The sequence below is a fragment of the Maylandia zebra genome, linkage group LG19 (genome assembly GCF_041146795.1).
Source record: "Maylandia zebra isolate NMK-2024a linkage group LG19, Mzebra_GT3a, whole genome shotgun sequence".
Taxonomy (NCBI): domain Eukaryota; kingdom Metazoa; phylum Chordata; class Actinopteri; order Cichliformes; family Cichlidae; genus Maylandia; species Maylandia zebra.
Genome location: NC_135185.1, coordinates 16,484,907 through 16,495,011, shown reverse-complemented (window position 1 = coordinate 16,495,011; position 10,105 = coordinate 16,484,907). Strand labels below are relative to the sequence as shown.

The following is a 10,105-nucleotide window of genomic DNA, read 5'->3' as shown; positions in this document are numbered from 1 at the left end:
CCCGAATTTAACCTGAAAACAAAAGTGCTGAACTGCTAAAAGCTGAAGGTTACACAGAAGAAGAAGTTGGAAAAAAGCTGAAAATGTTTTAATTGTAAATTAGAAAAACCTAAGAAATGAGAAAAGAACATTTAGAGTCAGAAAACATCTGAAAGAATATTAAAAGGTCATATTCTTTGAATCACTGAATGAAGAAAATGTGATCCCTCCACTTGGACCCACACAGTTTAAAAAGTTTACATCTCTGAGCTTTGAAAGACAAGATGTTGGAAAGAGAACAATAATGGCGACAATTTGAGGGTAAAATGATGGCTGTAACACTGTGGACACAGCAGCAGTTGAAAGAGAAGTGCTTAAGATGAATCTTGGTACAGTGGCAGGCAGAGCTCGTTAAGCAGGCAGGTGTGAGCCTGGTTGCTATAGTGACCGCACCCAATGGCTCCATACACACGTACACAGACATGCGCCTCACTTTTGCTGCTTAAAATGAACAGAAAAGTCAGGCCGAAACAAATCGTTCCCAAATGAAAAGTAAAAGTCGTATTGACAAAATTCTTTCACCGTGAGTGACAGCAATGTCTAGTCTACTGAATTCTCAGTTTTCATGTCTGTGGAGTTTATTATATGGACGTGGTGACAGTGGAAAGACACCATGCTCTTCTGATTTTCAAACGAACCTTCTGAGCCATTTTAACATTAGAGTCTATGGAAGAGTTGGAAGGAGGAGGCTGTGCATTGGTGACATTTATGAAAGAACCGTAACACCTAGGACAATAGTAAACACATTGGATGAAAGAGGACAGCCATGGCTACGTTTTGAGGGTAAAATCATACCTGTAGAGCAAACGCTGCGGACACAGCAGCAGTTTTAAAAAATATTTTAAGATTAATTTTTTTGCCCCTCTCACTCTAGCAGTTGAGCTGCCTCACTCTAGCCCCAACATTCCGTCCCATACACACCCATTATAAACTCTGAAACGGCTGAAAAAACATCATGAAACTTAAACTGGAACTGAAGAAAAAGTATAATAGATATTGAAAAGATAAATACAAGTTGAATAGTTGAATGTCTTGTCTTCGTTTTAAAGTTTGAATGGTGGCTCTATGTCAATGTATGTGGAAGTAGTAAGAGTTTAAAAATGAGTAAATTGAATGAGAATTTGAAGGGTCTCCCCATTGAAATACATGGGAAATTTTTGTTGAATAAAGTTGAATAAAATTAAAAATATAAATGTTAAAAATGAGAAAAATAGAAGCAGTCATGTCCAAAATAATAGGAATCTAACGATGTTTGAATGGTTTTTCTAAGTTGAACGGTTTTGAAGGAGTAGGCTTTCAAAAAACGTACGGAAAAAGAAAATATAACTAGAAAGTGCATTTTCTGAAGAAACTGCAGTGTGAATGCTTGAATCTGAATGTATGCACTGAAATGAATTAATTGCTGAATTTTCAGTTAAAAATATTGAATGAGATTAAAAAAAAACCCCAAAAAACCCGAATTTAACCTGAAAACAAAGGTGCTGAACTGCTAAAAGCTGAAGGTTACACAGAAGAAGAAGTTGGAAAAAAGCTGAAAATGTTTTAATTGTAAATTAGAAAAACCTAAGAAATGAGAAAAGAACATTTAGAGTCAGAAAACATCTGAAAGAATATTAAAAGGTCATATTTTTTGAATCACTGAATGACTAAAATGTGATCCCTCCACTTGGATCCACACAGTTTAAAAAGTTTACATCTCTGAGCTTTGAAAGACAAGATGTTGGAAAGAGAACAACGATGGCGACGTTTTGAGGGTAAAATGATGGCTTTAACACTGTGGACACAGCAGCAGTTGAAAGAGAAGTGTTTAAGATGAATCTTGGCAGAGTGGCAGGCAGAGCTCGTTAAGCAGGCAGGTGTGAGCCTGGTTGCTATAGTGACCGCACCCAATGGCTCCATACACACGACACAGACATGCACCTCACTTTTGCTGCTTAAAATGAACAGAAAAGTCAGGCCGAAACAAATCGCTCCCAAATGAAAAGTACATGTCGTACTGACAAAATTCTTTCACCGTGAGCGACAGCCATGTCTAGTCTACCTAATTCTCAGTTTTCATGCCTGTGGAGCTTATTATATGGACGTGGTGACAGTGTAAAGACACCATGCTCTTCTGATTTTCAAACGAACCTTCTGAGCCATTTTAACATTAGAGTCTATGGAAGAGTTGGAAGGAGGAGGCTGTGCATTGGTGACATTTATGAAAGAACCGTAACACCTAGGACAATAGTAAACACATTGGATGAAAGAGGACAGCCATGGCTACGTTTTGAGGGTAAAATGGTGGCTGTAGAGCAAACGCTGTGGACACAGCAGCAGTTTTAAAAAATATTTTAAGATTAATTTTTTTGCTCCTCTCACTCTAGCAGTTGAGCTCTCTCACTCTAGCCCCAACATTCCGTCCCATACACACCCATTATAAACTCTGAAACGGGTGAAAAAACATCATGAAACTTAAACTGGAACTGAAGAAAAAGTATAATAGATATTGAAAAGATAAATACAAGTTGAATAGTTGAATGTCTTGTCTTCGTTTTAAAGTTTGAATGGTGGCTCTATGTCAATGTATGTGGAAGTAGTAAGAGTTTAAAAATGAGTAAGTTGAATGAGGATTTGAAGGGTCTCCCCATTGAAATACATTATAAATTTTTGTTGAATAAAGTTGAATAAAATTAAAAATATAAATGTTAAAAATATGAAAAATAGAAGCAGTGTTGTCCAAAAGAATAGGAATCTAACGGTGTTTGAATGGTTTTTCTAAGTTGAACGGTTTTGAAGGAGTAGGATTACAAAAAACGTACGGAATAGATAATAATAATAAAATAGAATAATAATAAAGACTAGAAAGTGCATTTTCTGAAGAAACTGCAGTGTGAATGCTTGAATCTGAATGTATGCACTGAAATGAATTAATTGCTGAATTTTGAGTTAAAAATATTGAATGAGATTAAAAAAAAACAAAAAAAAAAACAAATTTAACCTGAAAACAAAGGTGCTGAACTGCTAAAAGCTGAAGGTTACACAGAAGAAGGAGTTGGAAAAAAACTGAAAATGTTTTAAATGTAAATTAGAAAACCCTAAGAAATGAGAAAAGAACATTTAGAGTCAGAAAACATCTGAATGAATATTAAAAGGTCATATTCTTTGAATCACTGAATGACTCAAATGTGATCCCTCCACTTTGATCCACACAGTTTAAAAAGTTTAAATGCCTGAGCTTTGAAAGATACGGTGTTGGAAAGAGAACAATAATGGCGACAATTTGAGGGTAAAATGATGGCTGTAACACTGTGGACACAGCAGCAGTTGAAAGAGAAGTGCTTAAGATGAATCTTGGTACAGTGGCAGGCAGAGCTCGTTAAGCAGGCAGGTGTGAGCCTGGTTGCTATAGTGACCGCACCCAATGGCTCCATACACACGTACACAGACATGCGCCTCACTTTTGCTGCTTAAAATGAACAGAAAAGTCAGGCCGAAACAAATCGCTCCCAAATGAAAAGTAAAAGTCGTATTGACAAAATTCTTTCACCGTGAGCGACAGCAATGTCTAGTCTACCTAATTCTCAGTTTTCATGCCTGTGGAGCTTATTATATGGACGTGGTGACAGTGGAAAGACACCATGCTCTTCTGATTTTCAAACGAACCTTCTGAGCCATTTTAACATTACAGTCTATGGAAGAGTTGGAGGGAGGAGGCTGTGCATTGGTGACATTTATGAAAGAACCATAACACCTAGGACAATAGTAAACACATTGGATGAAAGAGGACAGCCATGGCTACGTTTTGAGGGTAAAATCATACCTGTAGAGCAAACGCTGCGGACACAGCAGCAGTTTTAAAAAAGATTTTAAGATTAATTTTTTTGCTCCTCTCACTCTAGCAGTTGAGCTGCCTCACTCTAGCCCCAACATTCCGTCCCATACACACCCATTATAAACTCTGAAACGGCTGAAAAAACATCATGAAACTTAAACTGGAACTGAAGAAAAAGTATAATAGATATTGAAAAGATAAATACAAGTTGAATAATTGAATGTCTTGTCTTCGTTTTAAAGTTTGAATGGTGGCTCTATGTCAATGTATGTGGAAGTAGTAAGAGTTTAAAAATGAGTAAGTTGAATGAGAATTTGAAGGGTCTCCCCATTGAAATACATGGGAAATTTTTGTTGAATAAAGTTGAATAAAATTAAAAATATAAATGTTAAAAATGAGAAAAATAGAAGCAGTCATGTCCAAAAGAATAGGAATCTAACGGTGTTTGAATGGTTTTTCTAAGTTGAACGGTTTTGAAGGAGTTAGATGCCAAAAAACGTACGGAATATATAATAATAACTAGAAAGTGCATTTTCTGAAGAAACTGCAGTGTGAATGCTTGAATCTGAATGTATGCACTGAAATGAATTAATTACTGAATTTAAGTTAAAAATCTTGAATAAGATAAAAAAAAAACCCGAATTTAACCTGAAAACAAAAGTGCTGAACTGCTAAAAGCTGAAGGTTACACAGAAGAAGAAGTTGGAAAAAAGCTGAAAATGTTTTAATTTTAAATTAGAAAAACCTAAGAAATGAGAAAAGAACATTTAGAGTCAGAAAACATCTGAAAGAATATTAAAAGGTCATATTCTTTGAATCACTGAATGACTAAAATGTGATCCCTCCACTTGGACCCACACAGTTTAAAAAGTTTACATCTCTGAGCTTTGAAAGACAAGATGTTGGAAAAAGAACAACGATGGCGACGTTTTGAGGGTAAAATGATGGCTGTGACACTGTGGACACAGCAGCAGTTGAAAGAGAAGTGTTTAAGATTAATTTTGGCAGAGTGGCAGAGAGAGCTCGTTAAGCAGGCAGGTGTGAGCCTGGTTGCTATAGTGACCGCACCCAATGGCTCCATACACACGGACACAGACATGCACCTCACTTTTGCTGCTTAAAATGAACAGAAAAGTCAGGCCGAAACAAATCGTTCCCAAATGAAAAGTAAAAGTCGTATTGACAAAATTCTTTCACTGTGAGCGAGAGCAATGTCTAGTCTACCAAATTCTCAGTTTTCATGTCTGTGGAGTTTATTATATGGACGTGGTGACAGTGGAAAGACACCATGCTCTTCTGATTTTCAAACCAACCTTCTGAGCCAATTTAACATTAGAGTCTATGGAAGAGCTGGAGGGAGGAGGCTGTGCATTGGTGACATTTATGAAAGAACCATAACACCTAGTACAATAGTAAACACATTGGATGAAAGAGGACAGCGATGGCTACGTTTTGAGGGTAAAATCATACCTGTAGAGCAAACGCTGCGGACACAGCAGCAGTTTTAAAAAAGATTTTAAGATTAATTTTTTTGCTCCTCTCACTCTAGCAGTTGAGCTGCCTCACTCTAGCCCCAACATTCCGTCCCATACACACCCATTATAAACTCTGAAACGGGTGAAAAAACATCATGAAACTTAAACTGGAACTGAAGAAAAAGTATAATAGATATTGAAAAGATAAATACAAGTTGAATAGTTGAATGTCTTGTCTTCGTTTTAAAGTTTGAATGGTGGCTCTATGTCAATGTATGTGGAAGTAGATACAGTTTAAAGAGGAGGAAGTTGAATGAGAATTTGAAGGGTCTCCCCATTGAAATACATTATAAATTTTTGTTGAAAAAAGTTGAATAAAATTAAAAATATAAATGTTAAAAATGAGAAAAATAGAAGCAATGTTGTCCAAAAGAATAGGAATCTAACGGTGTTTGAATGGTTTTTCTAAGTTGAACGGTTTTGAAGGAGATAGATTACAAAAAACGTACGGAATACAGAATAATAATAAAATAGAATAAAGATTAGAAGAACAATACTGTGAATGCTTTTCAAGCATTCACACTAACTAGAAAGTGCATTTTCTGAAGAAACTGCAGTGTGAATGCTTGAATCTGAATGTATGCACTGAAATGAATTAATTGCTGAATATTAAGCTAAAAATGTTGAATTAGCTGGAAAATAAAGAATTTTTAACCTGAAAACAAAAGTGCTGAACTTTTGAAAGCTGATGTTCACACAGAAGAAGTTGGAAAATAACTGAAAATGTTTAAAATTTTAATTAGAAAAAGATGAGTAATGACAAAAAGAAAATGTAGTCAGCAAACCTCTGAATGAATAACAAAAGTTCATATTCTTCTAATCACTTAAAGAGTGGAATTATGTTTTATAAATCTCTAATTCATAAAAAAAATAATAAAAATAAATGTAAAAACAAATTTGTTAAATTGAACTGAAAAGATGAACAAACATTCTGGAGAAAATACAAACTTTCATATACAGCATAATGTTTTTCAGACATATACACATATGTATATCATGTTTAATAGTATTACATACATCAATTTGTTTTGTATGTCATAGAAAATAATATAAAAATCTTAAGTCATATTTTACAGCTTCTTTCTGAAAAGGACTAGTAGAATAAATAAAAATAACTAAATTAAATAAGTAAATAAAAATAATAAGCAACATATGAAATACATGAAAATTCCACTTTTAAAACCACAATCCTGAACCTTTAAACTGTGTTGGTTTCTTAGAACATGGCTGAACAACTGTTTCTATTGGTCTACTTAATCTACTGATCTGTCTACACATCTCTTTATTACTCATTACTCATTTTTATGTTTTAATGTAAACAGAGTCCACACAGTGGTAAAAGAGAACTGTATAGAGACTTTTGAGTAAACTCAAATGAAAGCGTAAGGTGGTGACACAGTTTAACACATGCAAATAATCAAATAAAAACATTAGTCCTTTTTGTGAACATGGATAAATAAGTATCAATAGTTTACAGCATTGTTCAGCCATGCCGCTAAATGCTTTTTTACACAGTGTTTTAACCTGGGCTCAGACACAAAGTCCCAAATTTAGTTAGTCCCTGACTTTGAGTTGTGCTTATGACTAATTATTATACACAAGTCTTTATCTATCTGAACTCTAAGGACACAAATATGAAAAAACCTATACTTACCAGCTGATACTCCACACTACACACTAGGTGTGCCATGTGACCTGAAACTTTGGTACAAACTCATCATAATCATTCTGTTAACACTGTTTTTTAACACTGTTTGTGTTGCTGTTCAGCAGTTTAAAATGTTTTAGATTGGATTACATGGAATGAATTTGAATTTTCTTGGGGGTTTTGTGTGTGTTTTGTTCTTAGCAGATTTTTTCTTCCATACTGTTGAATTCCAGTTACCACATTTCTGGTCATATGACATCCCGAGTGCCCACTTAAAAAAATCCCTACAGTTAATTCAACATTAAAACAAAATAAAAATATGTTAAATAAATAAAGGTTTGCTCTGTGATGAAATACTAAATAAGCATACATTGTACAGAGCACTAACAATGAAAACAATCCTTTAGCCTGTTGATCAGAGAGAGGCAGTCATTGTATCCATTTAAAACCTGTAATCACAGAGCACAATGTTACTGTGAAACTATGAAGTCCCATATGATCCTCATAATGTCCAGTGACTTCAGAGTGGATCCTCCCTGTCATCCGGCCAGAGTTTGATGTGTGGCAAGCAGCACAGAAGCAGGATAGCTGAGAACTTTAAAAGAAGAGCAGAAAACAGCAACATATGTAGTTGTAAATGTAAATATCAGTGATACTTGTCTTGTCAAAGGGAATAAAATAATGAAAATGTTAACTTACACACTCATTTAGGGAGGATCTTGACACTGCACAGAGGAGGCACAGTCAGTCTGACAATGATGGTGATCTCCAGGGATGTTTTCCTGCAGCAACATTCCTGCCAACTGGCCGTATGATCCAGAGTAGTTGGTTTGTAGTGAACAGAAAGGTGTATATGTTAGGTAGTGTGCACTCAGAGCTGGTCCTAAGAAACAAACACATCCTGTAATAAACTGAATACCTGTAGTAGTGCTGCTGCAAATATAAAGCCCTTCTATCATGAGTGGTTTCAAAGAAGGTGTTTTGGAGGCTCAGTCACAGAAACTGTGCAGTCTGTTCAGTCCTGAGTGTCTCAGCTCTGAAGGGGATGGATCACAGAGGGAAACACCTGAGTACAGACATTACAATACACTCTAACACTCCTAAGGTCAAGTGAAAACACAATTTAAACAGTTTACAAAGAATGAACACATGTTTTCATGGAAATTATGTCATTAACCCTTTTTGTTGTGAGTAAATCTCACCGACTGCTTGTGGGACAAGCTAGAAGGAAGACTTATCACAGAATGTCTCCTGTGCTCCAGATGTGAAGTCTCACGCTCTGATCGTACGGTGATGAAGATGGTGATGATGAAGCCTCTCTGTTCTGTGGCATTACAGTTTCTGGCTGCTATGTGCCTCACACTGTTGGATCTTACATGTGAAGATTGGAGAAGACACAGGAGGACTGTGTCGCTTGGCGTTTTTCAGCAGCAAGCCAAGAGTGAAAAACAGGTAGAGAGAAAATTTAGCAGAGAGAACAGACAGAGCAGGAGAGACACGGCTTTAAATCAAACCGCAAAAGGATTGTTGGTTTGGCAAAATTTCTCACAAACCACAGAGTGAAATACAGATGGAAAGAAGGCAGAGACAATAGGTGGAGCAGGACAGAGGATAGAGGGGTTGGGGGGTTGGGATGTGAGAGAGAAGACTGGAGATCTGGTCCTTGTTCTTCTTCTTCTACACACTCTGAACAAAAAACAAGAAAAAAAAATAATTTTATTAAAATTATATCACATGGTAATTGTATGAACTAAATGTGACTACTCCAAAAGGACAAAACAAATATTCAAGCTAAACTGTTGTCGGCTGCCATGTGCAAAAAGTTGCATAATTGGGCACTTTTTAAAAGAATAAATATTTAATTAAATTCAGCAATAATATTTTTAAATACAAATATGATTGAGTGAATCATTAATTAATCACATGTAGTGTGACTACAAAAATGTACGAAAAAAATATTTTAGCCCAATTGTTAAGCTGCACTTATGTGTATTTATTATAAAATTGTGTTTAAAAGGTCTAGCACAAAGTTTGAACCCATCACTTTACAGCTTATATTAGTCATATTATTTTTTTATTTTGGTCTACTTCTCTTACAGTATGTGCACACCTACCAGGCAAAGCACAGTGTCAGTCAGGTTCCTGAAAGAAACGAGAAATAATACGTTAGTTGTCTGTACAGTGTTATCAGACTAACAGAAATACAAAGCCCACACGACATGATACACTGAACTTCTAGTCAGCAGGGTAATTATAGAGTAATATAGCACACCAACTGATACAGCAGTCATTTTACAATTCAAACTAGTTAACTGAAGTATTGCCACTTATGTAAGGCTACTGTTAGACTGTTACTAGCCTTAGCATTGCTGCTAGCGCTAGCATTCCGGCTAGCATTAGCACTTCAGTTAGTGTTAGCAATGCAGCTAGCGTTAGCATTGCAGCTAGCGTTAGCATTGCAGCTAGCGTTAGCAATGCTGCTAGCGCTAGCAATGCTGCTAGCGCTAGCACTCTTACTGTTAAAACTGAGCCACAATGGCAATAATAAAGCTAATTTCTTACTTTTGTCTCACTGACCGGCAAGAAATATCACAGGAATATTATTTTTGTCAGTTAACAACTGCTAAGGCTAGTGTTAGCACTATAGCTAGCGTTAGCATTGTTGCTAGCATTAGCATTGAAGCTAGCGTTAGCACTGCTGCTAACAGCAAAACGTAATAAACGTATATAAATGATAGCGAAGGTTATTCTTTTTTCTTTCTTTCTTCTTTGAATTGTTTTTAACTCTGTTGGACTTGATATGTGAGTTTAAATGTCAAACATGTATTTTTTCCATCATAAAAATAAAACACTGCAGTACTGAGTGTACTGTACTTACCACAGCAGAGAGCAAAGCGGAATGACGACAGTTGGTCCAGTGATAGGTTAAAAACAGATGAGGCGTTCAGGTGGTGCTTGGAAATTTGACCATCAGTTTGAACAGCAATAATGAGCATATACATGTCTGTGTGTTGGTCTCTGTGTGTGACAGACATAGAGAGATAGAGGGAAAAAATACACTATACTAGT

At 35.9% G+C, this 10,105-nt stretch overlaps 1 long non-coding RNA gene across 2 annotated transcripts; it reads right to left on the bottom strand.

The window, feature by feature from the left end:
* Positions 1-6,461: 6,461 nt before the first annotated feature.
* LOC112435536 (uncharacterized) lies at positions 6,462-9,470 on the bottom strand. Of its 2 annotated transcripts, none has more exons than XR_013094580.1 (5): positions 9,134-9,470; positions 8,239-8,722; positions 7,956-8,072; positions 7,736-7,839; positions 6,462-7,631 (listed from the first exon to the last, which is right to left on the bottom strand). It is a non-coding gene; the product is annotated as an uncharacterized LOC112435536 (long non-coding RNA). The 2 variants fall into 2 exon arrangements; XR_003024658.2 differs by having other exon boundaries at positions 9,151-9,467.
* Positions 9,471-10,105: the final 635 nt, after the last annotated feature.